The following is a 25,420-nucleotide window of genomic DNA, read 5'->3' as shown; positions in this document are numbered from 1 at the left end:
AAGCCCTATGCACAACCTTCACCATCCTCCCTCCAGGGAAGCAAGAGGCATAATCAGAGTTAGAATCACAGCAGTGTAAAGTTGGAAGGGACCCCAAGAGTCATCTAGTCCAACTCCCTGCAATGCAGTACATTCCAGCCGGGCAAAAACACTCAAGGAGGATGCAAGGAGGACCAGTAGAGTGTATGGTTGGGGAAAGGAGGGGGTGACCTAGGGAGGGTGCTGAGGGTCAGACAGAGTGGATAGGAGGGCTTGTCATTGGCTACTGGCCTCCGTACCTTCTACCCTACCAGCTGCAATGGACACTAGCCACCTCTGCTTTTAGGAAGTGATTTACTATTATTAGTAATATCCATAGTTACTTAACATAGCTGTGAACAAATATGTCCTTATCTATGGATAATAATATTATTAATTATAAAAGAGTGGGTTTACCGATATGGGTGTGCAGCTAAAGGACCCCTGGATGGTTAAGTCCAGTCAAAGGCTACTATGGGGTTGTGGCGCTCATCTCCTGTTTCAGGCCAAGGGAGCCAGCATTTGTCCACAGGCAGCTTTCCAGATCATGTGGCCAGCATGACTAAACTACTTCTGGTGCAATGGAGCATCGTGATGGTAACCAGAGTGCACAGAAATGCCATTTGCCTTCCCGCTGCATGCTTTCGAACTGCTAGGTTGGCAGAAGCTGGGACAGAGCAACCACCCATGTCCCTCATATGTTTTGTACCACAGTGGGACTGGCTTGGTTTTCCTGCTGTAATCCCAGTGAGTAGGATCTGCAATAAATGTTTGCAGCATGGAGTGTTTCTGTTCATTCTCCCAGCCATTAGCCTCTCATCTTGTATTCTGTCCCCCTCCCCCCAGCAACAGTCACTGTCAAACAGCTCTTACTGTCATTGTTCGGATGGTGGTTGTTCGTGCTACATAAGGCTCTAAGCCCATGATTATATATGATGTGTTTTAGAGGTCTCTCCCTGCATGATTAGTTCCATTAGTTTTCCAGTGGCAATAAACACCAGCTAGACCAGACTTCTTGAACATGGTGCTCTCCATCTGTTTTGGACTACAACACCTATCTGCCAGTGCTGGCAGGGGCTGGTGGGAGGTAGAATCCAAAACAGTTTGGGTGTAACCTAAGTATGAGAAAGCAGGTTGGAAAAAGCTAGAGTAGACTATCCACGTTCTATCACATGTATTTCATTGTAGGGATCAAAGACCTTAACTCAGGGCATAAACTATTACTCATGGTTATCTGTATGGTTATCTGTATGATGCAAAACACTTTAAAGAAATGTTAGCTTATGAAACAGTTTAGTAGCAAATGAAAAAGTGGCCAGGAAAACAACATTTTTACAACTGCGTGTTTTTTTTGTTTTGTTTTTAAACCAGCTTTCCACCTATCCAAAACATCACTTTTGGCAATGGAATGCAATACAGTCTTGAAAATCAGAAGCTGTTTTCTGTTTACCGCTGCATGCTTTTGGAGAACAAATGTTAACCGGGTGGAAAAGCAATGTTCTGGCTCTAGGCTGGAACCAGTTTGGAAGACAGCAGAGAACAAGTGCTTGCTTATGCAATGGAGATGAACAGAAGAGCTCGGCTGAATTAGAGCAAATAGCCATCTAGCTCATCATCTCTGTTTCTGACAGAGCCCAGCTATGTGCCTGCAGGATGCTTGGAAGAAGAATACAAAAGCAACAGCTTCTCTGATTGTTTGTCCCCAGCTGCTGGTATTCAGAATTAGGCCACCTCCAAACATGATGCTTCTGTCACAGGTGAGAATATGCCACCTTTGAACCTGGAGGTAGTATGTAGCCATCACTTGACACATCGCTGAGTTCACATGGCACCCACCTGGTTTCTTCCCCCAAAGAATCTGGGAGCTATAGTTTGGGTCATTGGGTTTGGTGCTTTTGTAACTGAATTTGTAATGGCTTTTAGTCAAATGCGATAAATGATTGATTGATTAATTAATGTAAAAGTGCTTTTTTCCCTGAGATGCTAACTTTCTCTGTGAATGTCATTCCTTGAACAGCTTCCTGTGCAAAGATAAGGCTTGCTTTCATTACTCTGTTCATTTCTGCATTTGACTAGTGTTGTGTGGAGGGAAATGCAACCTCAGGGCTGAAAAATGTTATCCTTCTGCCCCCTTGGGTTTCCGGTGTGGCCTTCACAGATAAGGCACAACTTGGTGTGTGTGTGTGTTTGTGTGTTGGCTGCTGAGCTGTGCTCACCATTGTGAGGACTGAGGGGGGGGGGTGATGCCTCCCCAGCTGCTGCCATTTTTGGTGGGTTGACTGGGATGTCACAAAAACAATTGGCAGCTGAGTATAAATGTGGGCCAAGGCACAAGCCTTGGCAGTTGCCCTCCCCAGAGAGAAATGGGCAGCTGGTGGTCTTCTGCCCCATGGCGGCAAGCTGGCAAGCAGAAGGAGGCAATCGCCCGGTGCTGGGATGCTGTGGAGCAAGGAGAAGGCTAGCACAAAGTTTACTTGCTGGTGGGATCGCTACTTGAAGGCGACTGACCTGGCGAGGCTGCAGCTGGTGGATGGTTGGCGGAAGAGTTTGCACTGAGACTAGTGGATGCCGCGAGGCTACGCTGGCTGAGATGGATGCAAAGTGGTTTGGAAGCCTTGTTTGTGAACAGGCAGCCAAACAGAGGAGGAGTCGGGGTGTGTGTGTGGATACTGCGGATGGGGGCCATCCTACTCACCTGTTTGCCTTTGCCTTACAGGGATGTCTGGAGCCGCTGAGGTTTTCCCCAAGTCCAGCCTTCAAAGTCATGAAGAGAACCGCAGGACGTCCCTATTTACATTGGAGAAATGAACGTGAAATCCTGGCAGAGAGCAATGGACAAGGCCGTGGCCAGACCTGAGAGAAGGAGCCTTGAAGGGAGACTGCAGGCGGACATCTGCTGCATTGCAAGTGATGGGGCAGTGGGGAGAGAGAAGAAAATGAGGGAGGAAACATTAGGCCACATTAGGCGCACCATTGGAAGTGCTATGAAAACGCTTTGAACAGGAATGGATTCCCCTCAGGGATTCTGGGAACTGTAGGTGGTTAAGGGGACAGAGAGTTGCTAGGGGGGTTAGCGTTAGGGTAGGGGTAAGGTTAGCGGGTAGGGGAAGGGTTCCCTCCTTGTGAGGGAATTCTGGGAATTGTAGCTCTAGTTAAGGGTTAAAGATTAGCATTAGAGTTAGGGTTAGGGGTAGGGTTCTCTACTTGCCAGGGAACTCTGGGAATTGTTGCTCTGGCTAAGAGCTAAGGGGTAGGGGTAGGGTTCCCTCCTTGTGAGGGAACTCTCGGAATTGTAGCTCTAGTTAAGGCTTAGAGTTAGGGTTAGCGTCAGGGGTAGAGTTAGGGTTAGGAGTAGGGTTCCCTTCTTGGCAGGGAACTCTGGGAGGGGAGCAGGGAGGGGCCTCCTAACAGCTCTCTGCACCCTTTTCAAACTATAGCTCCCAGATTCTTTGGGGGAAGAAGCCATGAGTGTTTAAAGCGGCTTCATAGCGCTTTAAATGGTGTGGATGTGGCCCTGGCCTCCCTCACCCCACTGCCTCTTATTATTGAGGAATTGAAAGGATTTCCCCACTCAAATCTCTCGGAAACAGGAAGAAGAAAGTTTTTGTATCTGATGCCATTTTGAAATGTCTTAACTTGAAATGCCAATAAAGGTATTTGGATTGTATTATATTGTATTGTTTTGTACTGTATTATGATTAATATGGGAAGTGGAATGGTAAAATGTTAATGAGGCGGACGCGATACTTCTGTAGACTGGCACGCCTCTTCTTGTGGGCGTGGAAGGAGGTCCCTCCTCCTTGCAGCTAGACAAACGACTTTGCAAGATGTGTTTTTCCTGATGAAGATGTACCTGATCTTGGGTTACCCCACTTGCAAGTGTGTCTAATAAAAAGGATTCTTAAATTATCCATTTTGTCCAGATCACTTTATTTAAAAGGATATGGGGACCTTAAGTCAAAGGAACCAGTTTATTAATCTCCCACAAAGGCTAAAATAAAATAATAACAATCCCTCAACTGCCAAAACAAATGGTCTTGCAGCACTTCAAAAACTAACAGGTTTTGGGAAAACGTTTTAAAAATGGGAGCATCAGGGGGCCTTGATTTTTGAGGGTGCCATGGATTCCACATGCCACACATGTCACAGGGGGGGGGGTCCTCAGTCATCATTTCTTTATTATTAAATGCCCCCCTTGAGGCTTAGTTTCCCCAGCCCTGTCTATCTATGGTCTCCTGTGATGTCACCAACAGACATAGAAGCTGAGGGGAAAGAGGCAGTTACTTATTCTAGAATTTCAAACACAGGAGGGGAGCATTCACAGATATTGGCACAACTTAAAGGGTTGTTGTGTGTGTGTGTTGGCTGCTGTGCTGCGCTCACCATTGTGAGGGCACAGGGGGTGGGGGTGATGCCTCCCCAGCTGCTGCCATTGTTGGTAGGTTGACTGGGATGTCACAAAAACATTTGGCAGCTGAGTGGGTATAAATGTGGGCCAAGGTACAAGCCTCGGCAGTTGCCCTCCCCAGAGAGAAATGGGCAGCTCGCTGGCACACAGCCCTGGTGGTCTTCTGCCCCGTGGCGGCAAGCTGGCAAGCGGAAGGAGGCAATCGCCCGGTGCTGGGATGCTGTGGAGCAAGGAGAAGGCTAGCACAAAGTTTACTTGCTGGTGGGATCGCTACTTGAAGGCGACTGATATTCAGCTCTGAAGCTGGTTGATGTCTGGCAATGGACCTGGCGAGGCTGCAGCTGGTGGATGGTTGTCGGAAGAGTTTGCATTGAGACTAGTGGATGTCGCGAGGCTACGCTGGCTGAGATGGATGCAAACTGGTTTGGAAGCCTTGTTTGTGAACAGGCAGCCAAACAGAGGAGGAGTCTGGGGGGACGCTGTCGGATGGGGGCCATCCCATTCACCTGGTTGCCTTTGCCTTACAAGGATGTCTGGAGCCGCTGAGGTTTTCCCCAAGTCCAGCCTTCAAAGTCATGAAGAGAACCGCAGGACGTCCCTATTTACATCGGAGAAATGAACATGAAATCCTGGCAGAGAGCAATGGACAAGGCCGTGGCCAGACCTGAGCGAAGGAGCTTTGAAGGGAGACTGCAGGCGGACATCTGCTACATTGCAAGTGATGGGGCAGTAGGGAGAGAGAAGAAAATGAGGGAGGAAACATTAGGCCACATTAGGCGCACCATTGGAAGTGCTATGAAGATGCTTTGAACAGGAATGGCTGCCCCTCGGGGATTCTGGGAACTGTAGGTGGTTAAGGGGACAGAGAGTTGCTAGGGGGGTTAGCGTTAGGGTAGGGTAGGGGTAGGAGTTAGCAGCAGGGGTAGGGGGTAGGGGTGAGGTAGGGTTCCCTCGTAAGGGAACACTGGGAATTGTAGCTCTATTTAAGGGTTAGAGTTAGGGCTAGCGTCAGGGGTAGGGTTAGGGTTCCCTTCTTGCCAGGGAACTCTGGGAATTGTAGTTCTAGTTAAGGGTTAGCATTAGAGTTAGGGAGTTAGGGTTAGCGTTAGCGTCAGGAGCAGGGTTAGGGTTAGGAGTAGAGTTCCCTTCTTGGCAGGGAACTCTGGGAGGGGAGCAGGGGGCCTCCTAACAGCTCTCTGCACCCTTTTCAAACTATAGCTCCCAGATTCTTTGGGGAAGAAGCCATGAGTGTTTAAAGCGGCTTCATAGTGCTTTAAATGGTGTGGATGTGGCCCTGGCCTCCCTCACCCCACTGCCTCTTATTATTGAGGAATCGAAAGGGTTTTCCCACTCAAATCTCTCGGAAACAGGAAACAGGAAGAAGAAAGACTTTGCATCTGATGCCATTTTGAAATGTCTTAACTTGAAATGCCAATAAAGGTATTTGGATTGTATTATATTGTATTGTTTTGTATTGTATTATGATGAATATGGGAAGTGGAATTAAACCTATTAAGCAATAGGTTGTCCGACCCCTGGAATGCAGGAAACTCAGCTGAAAGTTAGGAAACGTTTGTATTTCTGCATGTGTTTATAGTATCCCTATTGCTATTCGGAATACTCGAAATGGGGGGGGGGAGCTCAGCTGCACACCCCCTCCCTTCATTTGGGGGGGTCTCTCCCCTCCCCCACCTGCCCAGCAGTTTCCCTGCCTGCTGTCTCCTCCTCCATCATCCCACTGACATTGCATCCTCCCCCAGCCCCCCCCCAGCTTGCTGTGCCCCAAGGCATGTACTCACCTGAATCCTTGCATGAAGAGGGGCAGGGCACAATGGGAAGGGGTGGGTGACCGGGTGCTTAAATCATGCCCCTTTCCCAGTGGTAGCGGATTGGGGGGGTTCCTCCGAGAGAGAACAACAACAGGACAGAACAAAGAACACAGAAGACGGAAGTGGCGCTCAGTTCCTTCTGTTTCCACGCTTCCAAAGAATGGAATGTCAACACACAGAGCTTGTGATCCAGTAGTCACACACACTCTGCAGCACGGGAGAGAATGCAGACATCCAGCACCCCCTTCTCTGCTTCTCTTGAACTCTTTGACTTTAACTCTTCAGTGCTGTCCAAACTTTTTTCAAAGAGGGCCAGATTTGATGAAGTGAAGGGCAGTGAGGGCCGACCAAAGGGCCAACCAAATTGAAATTGTTGAGCTTTTTTAGGATTGAAGTTGCTTAGGTTTTTAGTATTTTATTCTGGAAATAAACTGCCAGAGGGGCCGGATTAAACCATCCGGCAGGCCAGATTAGGCCCCTGGAACGGACTTTGGACATGCCTGCGGAGACAATTAGCAACCACATCAAAAGATTTCTTAATAATAATACTAATGTGAGGGAAAGATTTTAATGAGAGCCACAGTAAGTAAAGATACTTAACTCTTCTCTCCCCTGCAACAGTCTTGACAAAAATGCCCCAGGTGCTGCAATTAGCCTTGTGGGAGAGAGCACACTGTTAGTTGCTAATTGCATTTTAGAGTAGGATCTCAGTTGACCCACACATAGGAGTATAAACTGGATTATTCAGATATAACATCAAAGACTACAGACAAGTAGCCCCACTTCAAAATCTGAAGAAGTATTGCATTTTCTCGGCCTATGATTGCAGACTCAACCTCTTCTGTCCACGAGGGACCTCTGTATTTAGTAAGATGATTCCACAATACCAAAAGTATTGTTTCTTCATCTTTTACATTTTATGATTCCCAAAAGTTGTGATGAATAAACATTGATTGCATATATTCTTGACAACATTTCATTTAGTTTCCTGACAATTTGGATCAGGGTTGATGATAACCTTAAAAGCTAATCAAGGGGTCAATGAAATCTGAAGTTTGGGAAATGCTAATTTAGTCTAATTAGGAGAGGTTTGTGATGGTAAATAATGGAAGCCGTTGCTTTGTTTTGCTCATGTGCTAATCATGTGAAGTGCCATTCACTTCCTGGAAAAAGTGAACCTCTTTTAATGGGTAATTGTTGAAGACCACACAGGTTCATCAGTGAAGTGAACATTTCTCTAATTACTCTCCTGTTGTTATTGCACCATTCCAATTATCTGGAGTACTCTTGGACACATAGGACACATAGGCCTAACATTTTGACCCAATTAGGAAAATGCAGAAATAGTTAATATATTTAATTTTTCAGAGGCCCACTGCATGTAAAGTGGAACATTCATAAGTGGAGTCTATTTTACTCAAGTAAATTTCATTTTTGTTGCATAAAAAGGAAACTAGGGTGACCAGATGAGACTTTAATAGTTTTCCCCCATTGTTTCCTTAAAGAAAAGAAAAAGAAAGAACTTGCATTCTCATGATCAGAAGCAGTAATGCTTATTAGTACCAGTGCTAGAAACTGCAAGGCAGGAGAGCGCTCTTGTCCTCACGACCTGCTTGTTGGTTTCCCTTGGGCACCTAGCTGGCCACTGTGAGAAGAGGATGCTCACTTAAATGGGCCATTGGCCTAATCCAGCAGGTTCTTCTTTAGGTTGATTCCACAAAACTGGGAAATTGGAAGGTAAGACTAATGCCTTATCGCATGTACCTCATGATCAGTAAGGATGCTGTGCCATGCAATTCCACAAATTATGCTTGCTTACAAATAGGGATGGGGAAGAAATTAATTTTCAGTTTGCATTTAAGGGTGAACTTACCAAATTTGCACTTTTTGAAACCAAAACAAAGCTTTTTATGCACATGAGGGTTTGTTTCTTTTCTTTTTTGCCTGGTGCAATAGTTTGGTCCACTTGTTGAGTGATAGTCTGAGCTCCAAGACAGACTGAGCTCCAAGACAGTGGTAGGTCAGCATTCATTGACCAGAAGCTGCCTGGCTAAAGGTGGTTGATAGCTGACCAGTGAGATACTACGCTCTCCCCCACCAATGAAGGCAACCCATAGCACTTGTACCATACGCCAGTCAAGCTGAGCTTATAACTCATAAGCACTGCCTCCAATGTTTTTGCTGCATTTGCAGCACCAAGGTGACCTTTCTGAGGCACAAGCCTGGGCTGCCCAGATGACAAAACCCCTCCTTTCAATCTCACTGATGGGATTCAAAGGAAAGGAAAAGGAAAGGAAAGCAATACATTTAGCATCAGCTTGGCTGCAGGAGTTGCCAGAAGAAGGGATACAAGATGCCATTCAAACATCATAGGAGCACCACTCTGGATTTACTCATTAGCCTTTTCTTCTCCCAAAGGTGTCATGTGAGGAAGTGGGTATGGATTGTTCCTCAGTGTTTACTTCCAAAGCCTTTCTCATGAATAAGTATAGCTGCAAGGCAGTTGAGGTTTAGGAACAAAGTTCTCCTAGATGGACTACCTTCCCAGGTGGATGAACCCCACCTGCCCCTCATCTCCTTCAACAGCATGTGCAGAACCCACCTTCTTGACCATTGGACCTGGTATTGGTCTTATCCATTCAATTCGCTGCAGCCTGTCTTCTCTGATGGAATAGACAGGTCCCTAACCCACTGAGGGTTTAAGACCCACTGGCAACCCTCATCTGGTTGAGTCAGCCAGTCAAAGTTCTCATTTGTGGCTCCTAGAAAAATTGCACACAATAATGCATATACTGGGAGAAATCCACACTAAAATTATTACAAATATTCATGAAGACTAATTGAATCTTTCTTTCTTAAATTTGAATATCGCACTGTTCATCTCAGGGCGGTTCACAACAGTATTTTAAAAATGCAAATCAAAGTGGAAATATGGAGAATTGAACTTAAAACTGGAAAAACGAGGAAGTGAAAGAAACCAGAGTGGACAGATTCACCTGTCCTTACTTACAGCTTGCCCTTCATGCACCCACACTTTCCCTGCAGTCAGCAAAGATGCTCCAAGTTGTCCTGGTCCTCCTATTGTCTTCTGAAGCATCACAGCCTTATTTTACTGCTAGGGGATATCTCCTGGGATTGAATGGGAGCTTTAGCAGAAGCAATAGGCATGTATTTCTCTCATCTATACAACCAGGAGCCCTCTCCTCTTTTGTATCTAGCTACCCTATCCTAAAAACTGTGATGAAGTCTACTGATTGTAACACTCCAGGAAATGTATTATGTCTGATGCATTTCAAGTATGATGCAAGAGGCCACGGTCACCTTATTGCATGGCTCTTGCGTGAGATGTGTTCTCCTTGAGAGAACACTTGCAGAGAGATACGGAACGGCCATCACCTCTGATGAAAAGTTATATCGTACTGGAAATGCTTCAGGCATAACAAATCTTCTGGAGTGCTCTGATAAATAGATTGCTTGGCACTTTTTGAGGTTCACTTCATCATGTTTGTTTCCTAAAAGTGAAATGAATGCCTGCAATTGCCTTCAGCTCATATCTCTGAGTTTCCCCCTTTAATTGACAGCCAAAACTGAAGTGCAGAAGGAACACATGATTTTGTGACTTCCCTTTTCAGTTATTTCTGGTTGAAAAGGGGGTGTCTTTTGAAATGAATTTGCTTCTGGACACTGATGTTGGACAACCTATGCATTTTCTTTGTAAGGCATATTCGTTTTATCTAGCAAATTGTTTTCTTCTGCTTTCTTCTTGTCTTAAGGGCAAACTCTGTATATATAATGTTCACTACCACTCAGTATTTATGCATCCAGGTATATAGTGTGGGCCAGATGGCAATGGCTTAATTTGTGCTCTTGTGCTGATTTACAGCAACTGGCTCAAACAGCATTGGTAAAGGGATAGAAAAGTATTCTTGTCAGTTTAGAACTTCAATGCATGTAAGCTTTTCTGCCCAGAGAGACTATCCATCTTTGCCCATTACCTTAAAACAATGTTACTTTGTTAAACAATCAATAATGCCTACTTTAGATGCAAAGATTCATTATGGACTTCCTGCCAACATCAGCTGCAGTGCTTGCTAATCCTTGCCATGTGCCCGATCTGACTGTGTCCCTGGAAAGGTACTAATTCCATCAATGCCAGTTCTTTTCAGATAATGGCTAGGTTTGCTGGTTGCTTTTGGTCACCTCTGAAGATGTTTGGCATTCCCGACACTGTACATCTCGGGTGGCTATAACGCAATGCGACTCCAAGGACCTTGGATCAATTCATACTGAGGGAGAGCCATTTCCTATTATGTGTACCTGAAAGTAGCTACATCAGTTGCCTGACTCACATTATTACTTACTACCAGAGTTGGCTACATCTATTTTTGCTCCCTTGAGTTCATGGGCTTAAGAACATAGGAAGCTGACTTAAAAAAAAAAGGTAAAGGACCCCTGACAGTTAGGTCAAGTCACAGACTCTGGAGCTGCAGTGCTCATCTTGCTTTATAGGCTGGGGGAGCTGGCGTTTGTCCACAGACAGTTTTTCCGGGTCATGTGGCCAGCAGGACTAAGCCGCTTCTGGTGCAACGGAACACCAAAACCAGAGCAGCGCACGGAAACGCCGTTTACCTTCCCACCGGAGCGGTACCTATTTATCTACTTGCACTGGTGTCCTTTCGAACTGCACTGTTGGCAGGAGCTGGGACACAGCAATGGGAGCTCACCCCGTCATGAGGATTTGAACCATCAACCTTCTGATTGGCAAGCCCAAAAGGCTCACTGGCTTAGACCACAGCACCACCCGCATCCCTTAGGAAGCTGACTTACACAGAAGCAAAGCATTGGTCTATCTAGCTCAGAATTGTCAGAGAACATTATTCTCAGAGAGCTAGTGCAGTGGAGTGCTTAGAGTGCTGGACTAGGACCTGGGAAACCTGGGTTGAAATCCCCATGAAGCTCATGGGGCGACCTGGGGCAGGTCATTTTCTCTCACCTTAACCTACATCACAGAGTCGCTGTAAGGATAAAATATGTGTGGTGCGGGGAACCACCGTAGATTCCGGCGTATAAGACAACTTTTTAACCCCTGAAAAGAGGTTAAAAAGTTGGGAGTCGTCTTATACGCTGGGTATAGCTGCAGTGGGCGACGGGCTCCGCTCCGCACCTGGAGGAAGCTGCCCGGCAAAGCATGCTTAGCAACCCTGGGTGGCTTCCTCCCGGCGCAGAGTGGAGCGCGCCGCCTATTGCTGCTGTGGCAGCAGCTTCGGCAGCTTCTGAAGCAGCAGTGGGCGGTGGGCTCAGCACCTGGAGGAAGCCGCCCAGCGAGGCCAGCTTAGCATCGCTGGGCAGCTTCACCGGGCTGCTTCCTCCCAGCGCGGAGCCCGCCACCCACTGCCGCTGCCCAGCGATGCTGCCGAAGCGTATAAGACGACCCCCAAATTGGTGCTGCTCAATTGGTCGTCTTATACGCCCAGTTGCCTAATACGCTGGAATCTACAGTATGTATACCACCTTGAGCTCCTTGGAGAATATGTGGGCCATAAATGCAACAAACAAGCAAACAAACCAATTGGCAGTGGCTCTTCTAGAATTTTAGCCAGGAATCTCCAAGTAGAGATGTCCAGGACTGAACCTGGGCCTTTTTGCATGCAAAACAAATGCTCTACTACTAAGTGTGCTTCCAACGTCTGCATGTGTGTTTTTGTCTCACTGACACTCAGTCACAGGTTGTTTCCATGTCATGCCATGCCATACAGTTCCATACTATGCCATCATATGCATTGCGGACACATTTACAATATATTCCCCATGTTACACATGTTTGTGAGCAGAATGTTTAAACTTAAAACAATTAGTTAGCAGAGTTTAAAACACTGTCCCTTGCAGCATTAGGACTAGGCTATGTATTTTTCCTGTCAAAGAACTCAAGGGAAGTGACGTCACAGAGTGTATTCTCTAATAATGAGCAACTCTGTGAGTCTTAACACCTTCATATACTTATTTAGCAAACATGCATTTGTTATTTTGACTGAAAACCCCCTCCCCCCCAAAAGGCAGTGTGAGGGGTCAGCCTTGTGAATAGACACTTAAAGCAAAACCCCAAGTTGATTTGGAAGTTCATGCTTGAGAGTTTTCAAAGAGATAAAATGAGCTTTGCCTAAAAATGAAGAATTTTCTCCAGAGGATTCTACACATTCTGAGCCAGGCCACTGGTCTACCCTGATTGGAGGCAGCTCTCCAAAGTTTCAGGCAGGTGACTTTCCTAGTGCTACCTGGAGATGCCAGGGATTGAACCGGCGACTGTTTACATACAGAAGAAGATGATTCATACAAACAGATGCTCTACCAGTAAGATAGGGCCCTTCCTCATATTATGAATCAAATCTGATCATTATCATAAGAATGCTTGTTGCTAGAGGAAGATTCTTGTTTGCTCTTGCTATCCCAATCTGTATCCTCTCAACATTTCCACTAACCACTGGTCCCATCACCTCCTGACAAATAGAAGGGGAAGAAATGGAGGCAAAGAGAGATTTTACTTTCTTGGGCTCCATGATCACTGCAGGTGGTGACAGCAGTCACGAAAATAAAAGAAGCCTGCTTCTTGGGAGAAAAGTGATGACAAACCTAGACAGCATCTTAAAAAGCAGAGACATCACCTTGCTGACAAAGGTCCATATTGTTAAAGCTCTGGTTTTCCCAGTGGTGATGTACGGAAGTCAGAGCTGGACCATAAAGAAGGCTGATTGCTGAAGAATTGAGGCTTTTGAAATATGGTGCTGGAGGAGACGCTTGAGAGTCCCATGGACTGCAAGAAAATCAAACCTATCCGTTCTTAAGGAAATCAGTCCTGAGTGCTCACTGGAAGGACAGATCCTGAAGCTGAGGCTCCAATAATTTGGCCACCTCATGAGAAGAGAAGACTCCCTGGAAAAGACCCCCTGGAAAAGACCCTGGTGTTGGGAAAGATGGAGGGCACAAGGAGAAGGGGACGACAGAGGACGAGGTGGTTGGACAGTGTTCTCGAAGCTATGAACATGAGTTTGACCAAACTGCAGGAGGCAATGGAAGACAGGAGTGTCTGGTGTGCTCTGGTCCATTGGGTCATGAAGAGTTGGACATGACTAAACGACTAAACAACAACAACATGCACAGGACCATATGGCTGTATGTTTCTCCCCCCACCTTTGTTATTCTCTCAAACTTTCACCAAGAAGAGAGCTGATGGGTTACAGCTGTTTACAAGGCTGTCTTATTGGATGTTTTCTTGCATAGCAGAAGGTCTTGCTCAGCTAAGAGGAAGCTGTCATTCATAACAGTGCTACCAGTGAGTCCTTAGACAGACATGATTTCATCCTCAGATTCTCATCTGTGTGTGGGAGGGGTGGTGGTGGTGGAAACCTGCCCAATTCAAGAGAGGGAGGGAGGAAAAAGAGAGAAAGAAAATGACAGATGGTTATACTGGACTTGGAACTAACAGTACAAGCCAAATTCAATATCAACTGGGATGAGTGAGTTTAGAATAGGCAGATCTTGGGCTGACCTGATCTCCCAGACAGGGCTATGCCTGTGGAATTTCCTCAACATGTTTCAGTGGGGGATATGTTGGCTCATATGATACAGCAAAATTTATGCCAGCATAAGATAAAAAAAAAGAGTAATCTGGGGTTTTGGATGGGGCAGGATGGGGCAAGGAGAGACACCCATTCTAAAACCTCTTTCAGTTCAGTCACATGATCTGACAACCAGACAGAACATACTCCAGAAAAAGGGTAGTGCAAGTCAAACTCTATTTTAAAGGGCTGTTTTCTCTCTGCCAGATTATGGCCATCTCAGCCAGCAGTATTCCCACTCATGAATGGAGCCTGGAATAGGGATAGCTTAAGCCAGTGTAAGTCGTGCCAGCTTCCTGTACTTAAGAAGCTTTCCAAATATAGAAAGCAGGCAGAACCTACGCCAGCTAAAGTTACCCATATTCCAAACTCTGTTCAGGAGGAATTTGATTTGCACAACCCTTTTGGCCAACTAAGTTCTACCAGGTTGCTGGGTCATGTGACCAAGCTGAAAGGGGTCTGAAATAGGTGTAGAACTCACCTTGCCCTGTCCTGTCACAACAACACAATGCGCCCTTTTGGGGACTTGTGTGAGCATATATTCTACTACTTTAAATTATGCTGGCTGAGCCCCTGCCTGAGCTGGGGTGACGGACTTACACTGGCATATCCCTGAATGGCAGAAATTTAATTTGAAATCAAGATGGATTTGAGTTTGATGGTGTCTCTGACTTGCCCCCTTTACATTACGGATGTTGGCTCGTATTATGGTATGACCTATATTGTTTTATTGGTACTGTTGCTGCAGGATTGTCATGGCCTTTGGCTAGAACAATAAACTTACTGGTAGGTTGATTGATATTTCTGAATTGAAGGAGGGTAGGGAATTTACACCAGTGTTGCCCCAACTGAGCCAGCAGAGCCCAAGAACTACTGAATCCAGTCTCTCTTATCCCCAGTGATCTTGGGTTTGATTTCTTCTGTAAGTGGTAATGAGGAAACTCCTGCTTTGAGGTCTCTTTTTATTTATAGTTGAGGGCTCCAAACCAACAGAAGACCCACAAAGAAAACCCACAAAGAAGACCCACAAAGAAAACCTTCAGAAAGGCTCTCACCTTCCTTCCATCTTACATACATTTCTTAATTGTTGCCAGTCACTAGAAACACATTAAAAAACCAAATATTTATCTAAGGCTTAACTGTTTAGTGATGCTAACGATATCACACCCTCCAACATTTCTCTGATGAAAATAGGGACGTCCCATTCAATAATGATAATTTTACCATTTATACCCCACACATCTTATTGGGTTGCCCCAGCCACTCTGGGAAGCTTCCAACATATATAAAAACATACTGTATTGGCTCGAATATGTCACACTTGAATATAAGCCGCACCTTTAAAATCCAAGGGGGGGAAAGAAAAAAATACAATACCTGAATATAAGCTGCTCCCTTAAAATTCCGCAGGCATTCACATCCGTTCCGTTTTACCATGTCTCTTTCAGCAGCTATATCATAAAAGCCTTTTTTTTTTATAAGGTCGCGAATTTAAACCACACTTTAACTTTTCATGGTTGGAATTTGGGCGGGTGTGTGTGTGTGTGTGAGAGGCTTATATTCAGGCCAAAACGGTAAATAAACAAGAAACCTCCCCAATACAGGATTCCCTTCAGACAGCTCAGGGTCAGATAACTCCATGGCCTCCAACATTTCTCCAGTGAAAATAGGGACAGCCTAAGGAAAAGCAGGACATTCCGGGATCAAATCAGAAACCAGGATGGCTTCTCTAAATCAGGGACGTCCCTGGAAAATAGGGACATTTGGAGGGTTTGAGATATAATTAGATATCATGTTGGGTTTTTTAAAAGAAATCAATAACTGGCATGGGGTGAGTGATTTTCACAGTGGGGGATTTGGATCACAGTGCATGGGAAAGTTTAACCCTTCCCTGACTACCCTGAACCCCAACAGCATCCCACCCAGCCATGAGCCTTTAAAAAAAGTTGACACCTGTAGGCCCCCTACTGCTGACTGAAAGTGGTATAAAATCAATACAATTTGATGTAAATCTGTTTTCAAATGAAAACTTGATGGTTTTAGCTTTGAAAGATGCATGTGAATATAGGAACTCTGTATATGGCTGAGTTCAGAGAGCACATTACAGCAGTACCTCAGGTTACATACGCTTCAGGTTACAGACTCCGCTAACCCAGAAATAGTACCTCGGGTTAAGAACTTTGCTTCAGGATGAGAACAGAAATCGCACGGCGGCGGCATGGTGGCAGTGGGAGGCCCCATTAGCTAAAGTGACACCTCAGGTTAAGCACAGTTTCAGGTTAAGAACACACCTCCAGAATGAATTAAGTTCTTAACCCGAGGTACCGCTGTGTTTTGTATTCCTAATTTGAAGCCCTGATGATCACCTGATTATTGGGGCTTCAAAGTGCCATGCACAGCTCTCAGCTAATCACCACTTTTCATCACTTTTTGCCTCTACTTGTTCATATACTTCAGTCTCTCCTTCCTGGAAAATAAATAAAGAAAGAAGAAAGTATATTTCTGGTATGGGTTTCTGTTCTACATTTTCCATGGAATTTATTAATCAATTCTTCACTCTCCTTATTCCCCCTTAAGTGCACCTTTAACTCCCTTGTCGCTCTATCCACCTCACTGCTTTTTTCCGTTTCTGAAATATGTAAATATTTTTTCATGTATATTGTTGATCTTGATGTTTGTCTTGATGTACCGTATTTTTTGCTTTATAGGACGCACTTTTCCCCCTCCAAAAATTAAGGGGAAATGTGTGTGCGTCCTATGGAGCGAATGCAGGCTCCTTGGCTTCAGCGATAGCAACGTGAAGCCTCCGAAGCGCAGAGGGAGCGCTCCCAGTCCCACCAGGAGATGCTGGGGACTGAACCTGATGCCTTCTGCAAGCTAAGCAGTTGTTCTACCACTGAGCTATGGCCCTAGCTCACAATATTGCTGTCAGGATAAAATGGAGAAGGTGGAGGCTGAAGTGTGTATGCTCTGTGGAGGAAAGGTGGGATAGAAGTTTAAGAAGGAATAAAGTATGTAAACTAGCCTGTGAATAAACTACAGTATATTTTTAACTTACTCTCCTAATAATTTGTATATAAATTATAAAAGTGGTATATAAATTTTGTTAAATAAAAAAAGAGGAAATGTTCAGACTTTCAAACAGTATGTTATGCCTGAGCCTTCATTGCTGAAACTCCCAACAGCATTTTCATGCTCACAAACACCTGATGAAGGAACCATTGTGACATAACCCATTCAAGCAGAGTGAAGGGGCAACAGGCTGTCAACAGTGGCAGTAGTTGGGGGCTCCCATCTATTCAAAAGCCACAGAAAGTCTTTTCATACTGCCTGAGAAATTAATCCCTTATTTAATGTTCATAATTACTGGATTGATTTAACAGAACTGGAGCTAACATTTGCTTAGATTTGGCACCATTGATAGGGAACTGCCTGCTGCGTCCTCCGCTTTGAAGTCACCCTGGTCTTTGGGCCTCCAGACCTTCTTCAGCATGTCCAACCCATCTAAGAGGCGTATGATACTGGTGTTCCACTGGGTTAGGAAGAAGCCCCTGAGAGAGAAGCCGTGCTCTACCATCTCGGCCAGACCTTCTGCCTCTGCACCGGCTTGCAACACTCCTCACATTTCACCCTACTTCACGAGGAACAAGACACAACCCGCTCCGCTCAGGAGGTCCAGCAGGCGCAAGGTGCTGCGATTGCCGAATCTCACCGACCCCAAGTTTTTAAGATCTGTCATTGGCAGCGTTGGCCGGAAGAGAGCCCGCAGGCGTGGCAAGCAAAAGAAGACTCCAGCGGGAACAGGAAAAGGGGTGAGGGCTAGGCTAGAGGCAAGAAGGCTCCAACCAAAGCTATTTGCGGGGTGGGATTGCTTTGGAAGATGCCTTCTCACAATCTCTACCCTTGAACCACGTAAGACATAAGAAGTGCCTGCTGGATGAGGCCACATTGGCCTGTCTAGTCCATCATCCTGTTCTCACAGTGGCCAACCAGAGGCCTGTGGAAACAAGAGCATTCTGTATTCCTTTCCTGCATCTTCCAGCAACTACTATTCACAAACGTTACTGCCACTGACTGTGGAGGTAGAGCATAGCCATCGTGCCTAGTGGCCATTGATAGCCTTTCCTGCATAAAACCATCCAAGTTGGTGGCCGTCATAGCTTTCTGTGGGATTGCGCTTCCAGAGGGGTAGCTGAGCATGCCTGCTGCAGGAAAAACAGGCATTAAAAGTACATTTCTCCCAAAGAATCCTGGGAATTGCAGTTTGTAAAGGGTGCTACAAATTGTAGCTATGCGGTAGAAGGGTAATCTACAGTTCCCAGGATTCTTACAGGGGAGAAGCGATAATGCTTTTAATGTATGGTGTGTACACAGCCTCAAATTAGCTCCACCAGCTCTGTAATACTAGAGCAAAGATTATAATGCATATTGTTGTTGTTGTACTTTTATAAATATTATAAAACCCATTCCTGCAAGCCATGTAGTCTGGAATAAACTCAGTCACCCCTCCCATCATTAATGGTTTCTACTAGGTGGGGAGGGGTGTTGGATCTGCTTCCCTGCCTTGAAGAAAGGCGCAGGTCAGATGTGTGCCCAGACCTGGCCACGCTTCGCAAGAGAAGTGTGTTGGTTCAAGGTGGCCACACTGCCTGCAACTTGCACTCCTTCCTGACGTGTCTTCCCCAAACCCCTTCTTCCAGAGGCTGTGTTGAAGTTTTCCATCACGTGGAACACAAACTGGCGGAACTACCTCGAGGCTCAGGCAGTGGTGGAAACCCTCCTCAGGCATGAGACGCCAGAGAGCCTCTTGCAATACGAAGGGATCAAAGCAGCTGTGGAGTCTCTCCTACCATACACGGCACTTCCAGAGGCTGGGCCAGTTACTGCAGGCCTCCATGTTCCTTGATTTCATGTGACAAAACATGAAGTTGCCTGACGCCGCCAAGTGGGACGAGGAGATGGACACAAAAATACGGTACTGCACACAAAAAAGCTGCACTCAAAAATACGGTACTCCTCACACTCTTTCCCCCCATCCCAGTTTGCATATCTTTTATTAAAGTTTCTGTTCATATTTGTTCTTTTAATTTGGGTGTGATTTCCATTTCCTGAAGTGAGCCTTTATTTATTTATTTATTTATTTATTTATTTGTTTGTTTGTTTGTTTGTTTGTTTGCTTGCTTGCAACTGCTTCACTGATTCTGCTCATTAACCATGCTGGCATCCTCTCAGACTTGGTGGTACCTTTTCTGATCTGCAGTATTCTTTCTATCTGGGTGTTCTCATTATTGTGGCTTTGCCCCAAGCCTTCTGGAGAGATGAATTATATTACCCCATAGCTTTGCCAGCAGGGGTCTACTACAGTGCAGTGTTATGTTATTTGAAACATTTTGTAAAGCTTTTCCAAAAAAACAACAACAAATAAGGGAAAAGTTTAACATCTACTGTGTTCTTGTTTCATTGCACAGAATCACAGGTGGTCTAATTTAAAGGGGGGGAACCTTGTGACAATAATTTGTATTCATGGGGGCATAAATTAGTGGTGATTCATTTACAAAACGGCATTGGAAACAGGAGTGTGCCTTATTGGAGGGACTTTATGGCTTCCTCCAGATTCCATTTGCAAGGTGTAATTGTTTGTAAACTTATTATAATTGCTTGCAAGGTTATCAGCCGACTGAAATGGCAGCTTTATTAGACAGCAATCTGCCTGTAAAAGTCATCCCTGCTGTTATTGTGAAAAGGTAACAGAAAATGTTTTTCCCTCTGCCTTTAGGTTTCCTTGCCTTTCTCCCTTAGCAATTATGAATGAAGCATCATTTCCAGATAACACACATAATTGTCACAATTATCCAAAATGGCTCCTCATAAATGTTCTCAATGTGAGGGGGACTAATCTTCATAATTTGGTTTATTTATGGTGTGTGAATTCTCCCTCCCCTTGGTGCTCATGAACTTATAACCAATTGATGCTACAGGCTGCAGAACAAAACGGTAGTCAATGTTCTATTGACATTGTTAGCATAGCTATATCAACACTGTTAATGGGAAGTTTGCCTTTCTTGTGGGCAATGCAGAGTTAAAAGGGCCCCCTAAGACATCATTTGAAAATAAAACCAAGAGGCATAAGCTCATTAGGACATGACAGATGAACACAGTGGCCAGGAATAGTGGTTTCCTGGGCCAGATATCCTTTTTCTCAAGATAGGGATGGATGAGTTGACAAGTTTCATCTCCTGGCCTTCTCCTTCCAAAGTAAGTTTTGAGAAATGTGTTTTGCATCCCTGTCAATGATTATGGCAAAAGTGGGGTGTAGTTAAACTTTAGGGTGGACTTTTTTTGCTGGATCATAATTTAGAACACATTAAATTTTAGGAGATGAAGCCACAAGATAATCTGCTAGAAGCATTGGATAGTATTTGCACTCTGTTGCCATGTGGAGAGTTGTGAAGCTCCATAAATGTTTCTTCTATTAACAATAAGATAATGCAGCTCGTATGATATCCTTGTATCCGTTTAATAAATTAAAAAATATATACTGTGCCCTATGGTTATCTTTGTAGATAGTATTATGAAAGATATAACAAGAAATCCAATGAGGAGCCATTCTCCCTACTTTCTCGTTGCTTTTGAAAGTAAGTCTGATAGGAACCAATTCTAATGCAAAAATGTTCACTTAATTAACCCCCTAGCACTGGAATGGTGAACCAGTGTCACTCCAAATGTTGGACTGTAACTGCCACCCATCTATGACCACTGGCCTGATGGAAAGTGTTGATAGGAAGGCAAACATCCTATAAAATTCATGGTAACTTTTGCATTTATTACATGTTCCCTAACTGCCTAGGTCTAGGACCACTTTATGGACCTACTGTTCTGGAGGAAAATTGTGCTAAGATAGCAGATGATGGTGGAAACAAATGGGAGCAAACATAATCTTTAAAAGCTGAACATCTTATCAAATTAATAGTTGCTTTTTTCCAGGAAATCCTCACACATGCCATAGTTCAAATGGGAGACCATTCTGCACAGCTCTGGTCTTAATGTTGAAACAGTCCTCTAAAGGGGACAATATATGTCTCCCTGTCCACTCACAGGCATTTTACATTTGCTGCAGAATGAAGCAGTAGAATTCTGGACTATACCTATCAGATTTTTCAATGCTCCATTATGGTAATGATTCCCTGTATGCAGTGAGACAACATGTCATGGAAAAGGCTATGCTTAAACTGGCAGTCAATCTCTTTTTCAGTGAGTTTTCAGTGGTCACAGATTAGACCAGACATTCTAAAATGGACTAGATGTTTGGTGCCAGGTTCTGCTTTGCCAACTGTTGGCCTCCCTGACTTCTGCCCTATCAGCCTCAATGTGCAGCAGCCAACACTGAGCATGTGAGAACATATTCACCATTCGGTAAACACATGGAATAATTTTGTACAAAGTGCTCACATGCTTCTGATGAATGATTTCTCCCACACCCTGAAAAAAAAAAGTCCAACTGTCACTCTGGTATTGCACTGTAAACCTTGCCTGGAGCTGTGGAATTTTTTAATTTTTTTTACAGTGGAATAGAATTTGACGTTTTAATAAAGAGGAAGGGTGATATTAAGTTGTAGTCAGCAGACTGCATGAGCATAAAGCTGGCTATGCAGAGAAGATTATTAGGCTTTTCCTTCTGGCCTCTATAGCTCTGAGTTTAGCAATCAGGAGATTGATTGAGTTCCCAGACTTCATCCATATATATATGGAATATAGTGCTTGGGATTAATTCAGTTCAATAATTGACTACATTTTGCTGCTTGAATATATTTGAGTATTGTGGGTGACACGAAGCCTAATAAAAGATGACAATGACAGCCAAAAAACAGTTAAAATGATGACGATCAAAGTATAATGATGCCACTCAGGACTAGATAATGTAGGGTTTGGTGTGGTCACATCCACACATACATTTAAAGCAGTGTTATATCCCTTTGACTGTCATGATTTTCCCCGAGAGAATCCTGGGAACTGCATTTTCTTAAGCTGTAGCTCTGTGAAGCGTAAACTACAGTTCCCAGCTGTGCTATTTTTCTAGAAAAAGAGGTGCTGGAACTCATAAGGAACACCTCCCTTATTCTCTTAGAATGGCAATGGTGCCCACCTGAGAGATCCTGGAAGTGAGTTCCGGCTGAAAAGAATGAAAGCCCTGGTTCCCAGGAGAATTCCCATGACTCTGAAAGTGAAATAAATGTTGTCATGTGACAAAGACACATGACAGCAGAAGCAGCAAAGCAGGCTGCGAAATTCTGGGACTGCACAATCATTTGGACCTACTAAAGTTATTCAGGCCTAACTGCAAACTGTTGAGTCACTCTGACATGTGTCTTAGCAGCCATTTCTCTCTCTAAGTTTTCAGTCAGAGTCAGTCTGCCTCAGTTGTGAGCAGAGTCAGTATGTAATCTCAGTCAAACTGTTTGGAACCATGTTGTTTATGAAGAAGTTTATTTTAACTTAGTAAAGCTCTTATTCTTTCACTTAAAAACTCTGGATTATTAATTTGCGCTGCGCGTCAAATGCATGGTGTGGATGTTGGGGAAGGGAAATCAAATGGTGTAGCTGGAATTCTGGATAGAAAGCACTCCAAGAAGCAGCATAAGAACCTAATGCCAGCCTGCTGGATCAGGCCTATGGCCCATCTAGCATCCATAGTGATCAACCAGATGTCTGTGGGAGACCTGAAATCTGGACCTGAATGCAACAACACTCTGCCCACCTGCAGCTCCCAGCGACTGGTATTCAGAGACCTTTGACAGTGGAGGCAGAACATAGCCATTGTGTCTAGTAGCCACTGAGAGCCTTTTCCTTCATGAATTTGTCTAATCCTCTTTTATAGCCACCCAAATTGGTGGCCATCATTGCCTGCTATGGCAGAGAGTTCCATTAACTATATGGTGCAAAGAAGTATTTTCTTTTATCTGCCCTGAATCTTCCAGAATTCAGCTTTAATGGATGCCCATGATTCTAGTTTTTTGAGAGAGGGACAAAAACCTTTCTCTATCCACTTTTTCCATCCTATGCAGAATTTTATAAATTTATATCACATCACCTTTTACTCACATTTCCCCCTCTAAATTAAAAAAGTCTGAACTGTTGCATCCTTCCCACCCCTTTGATTATTCTGGTTGTCCCCGTGTTGAAGGCTCGACTTCATTTTTAAGGCCATTTATGGTAGAGGTCAGCAAAAATTTGTGCCTCGTGATGGTAAATTCTACAAATGATTTATATACAAATGGAAGTTTTGTAATTTAGTTTTGCAGTTCTCCTGGATAACCTGGAACTCAGGATAGAGCAGAACTGTGGGACACAGCAAGGCAGCCAATGCCTTCAATAGATGATTGGAAATAGAACCAAATTTGGGTAACTAGTGGAATGGCATCTAAGATAAAGAAAGTGGAAATCTGCCCAAAGACTTGCTCCGACCATAACGCCGTAAAGATGGAAATGAACACAACAACAGCTGGATCCTTTAGATGGAGGATGAATGACTCCCTATTTAGAGATGAAGAGGTGTATAAAAAGGCCCAGAAGGCATTGAAGGACTACTTTGAGATAAATCTGAGAACACAAGTGGAAAAAAGAGTAATTTGGGACGCAAGTAAAGCCGTCATGCGAGGATTTTTAATACAACAGAACTCTATAAAAAGGAAGAGACATAATGAGAAGAAGGATAAGATCTTGGAAAAGATAAAAGAAGGGGAAAAGAAATTGAGATCTAAACCAAAGTCACATGAAATTTTGAGAGAAATTAAGTTTTACCAGAGACAATATATGGACTTGATGAACCAAGAGATAGAATGGAAAATAAAACAAATGAGACAAAGGTCATTTGAATCGGCTGATAAATGTGGGAAACTTCTGGCATGGCAATTGAAGAAGAGACAAAAACAGAATACAGTTACAAACCTAGAAGTGGAAGGAAAGAACATTTATAAACCAAATGAGATTAGAAACTGTTTTCAGAGTTATTTCAAGAGACTTTATGCACAAGGGCCGGTGAACGAAAAAGAAATAGAAGAATTTCTTAAAAAATATGGATTACAAAAAATTTCTGAACAAAGTAAAGCGATTTTAAACCAGAAGATTACTGATCAAGAAATTGAGGGAGCCATTCAAAGTATGCAATTGGGAAAATCTCCAGGACCCGATGGACTAACCTCCAGATATTACAAAGCTTTGAAAGAATGGCTTATACAACCGTTGAAGGAGGTCTGTAATGAAATTTTAGAGGGGAAAAAGGCACCTGAATCGTGGAAAGAAGCTTATATCACACTTATACCAAAGTCAGAGACTGAGAAGAACCAGGTCAAGAACTACCGCCCTATATCATTACTCAATGTGGATTACAAAATTTTTGCAGACATTTTAGCAAAAAGATTGAAAAGAGTTTTGGTGGGGGAGATTCATAAAGACCAAGCGGGCTTTCTTCCAGGAAGACATTTGTCAGAGAATGTGAGAAACATAATAGACATTATGGAGTTACTGGAAGTTAATATTAACACTAAGGCAGTACTAATATTTGTGGACGCGGAGAAAGCCTTTGACAATATTTCTTGGAGTTTTATGAAAAAGAATCTCCAAGGGATGGGGGTAGGCCAAGGTTTTGAGAACGGTATAAGTGCGATTTACTCTGAACAAAAAGCAAAATTGATTGTAAATAATGTGGTTACAGAAGAATTTGCTATTGAAAAAGGGACACGACAGGGATGCCCAATATCCCCACTGCTTTTTATATCAGTCCTAGAGGTTTTATTAAACATGATTAGAGGGGACCAGCTGGTTAAAGGGGTTCAGGTCGGAGCTAAACAGTACAAATTGAGAGCATTTGCAGATGATCTAGTTTTAACTTTACAAGAGCCAGACACTAGTACGAGAAGAGTTTTAGAGTTAATACAAGTATTTGGTCAAGTAGCAGGCTTTAAGCTGAATAAACAGAAAACGAAAGTATTGGATAAAAATTTAACAAGTGCAGAAAGAGAGAAATTCCAGAATGATACTGGTTTATTGATAGCAAAGAAGGTGAAATACCTGGGGATAAATCTGACATCTAAGAATGTGAACCTATTTAAAGATAACTATGAGAAATGTTGGGCAGAAGTGAAAAAAGATTTAGAAATATGGTCAAGTTTGAGACTTTCCTTGTTAGGCCGAATTGCTGTTATTAAGATGAATGTCTTGCCGAGAATGTTATTTTTGTTTCAAACATTGCAGATTGTGGACAAAATGGATTGTTTCAAGAGGTGGCAAAAAGATATATCTAGATTTGTCTGGCAGGGCAAAAAGCCCAGAATAAAATTTAAGATACTAACTGACGCAAAAGAAAGAGGGGGGTTTGCCCTGCCGGACTTAAAATTGTACTATGAATCAGCGGCTTTTTGCTGGCTGAAAAACTGGCTGCTTCTTGAAAATACAGACATTTTGGATTTGGAAGGGTTTAATAATAGATTTGGCTGGCATGCATATATATGGTACGACAAGGTCAAGATCCACCAAGGTTTCAAAAATCATATTGT

At 43.9% G+C, this 25,420-nt stretch overlaps 2 long non-coding RNA genes across 2 annotated transcripts; one reads left to right on the top strand and one right to left on the bottom strand.

The window, feature by feature from the left end:
* Positions 1-2,713: 2,713 nt before the first annotated feature.
* LOC128406747 (uncharacterized) lies at positions 2,714-6,274 on the bottom strand. Its single transcript, XR_008328601.1, has 3 exons — positions 6,226-6,274; positions 4,933-5,024; positions 2,714-2,805 (listed from the first exon to the last, which is right to left on the bottom strand). It is a non-coding gene; the product is annotated as an uncharacterized LOC128406747 (long non-coding RNA).
* On the top strand, positions 2,801-5,880 carry LOC128406748 (uncharacterized). Its single transcript, XR_008328602.1, has 2 exons — positions 2,801-3,362; positions 5,451-5,880. It is a non-coding gene; the product is annotated as an uncharacterized LOC128406748 (long non-coding RNA).
* Positions 6,275-25,420: the final 19,146 nt, after the last annotated feature.

Source organism: Podarcis raffonei, chromosome Z, assembly GCF_027172205.1.
Source record: "Podarcis raffonei isolate rPodRaf1 chromosome Z, rPodRaf1.pri, whole genome shotgun sequence".
Taxonomy (NCBI): Eukaryota; Metazoa; Chordata; class Lepidosauria; order Squamata; family Lacertidae; genus Podarcis; species Podarcis raffonei.
Note: the sequence above shows the minus strand (reverse complement) of the source record. Positions and strands in the feature narration are given on the sequence as shown.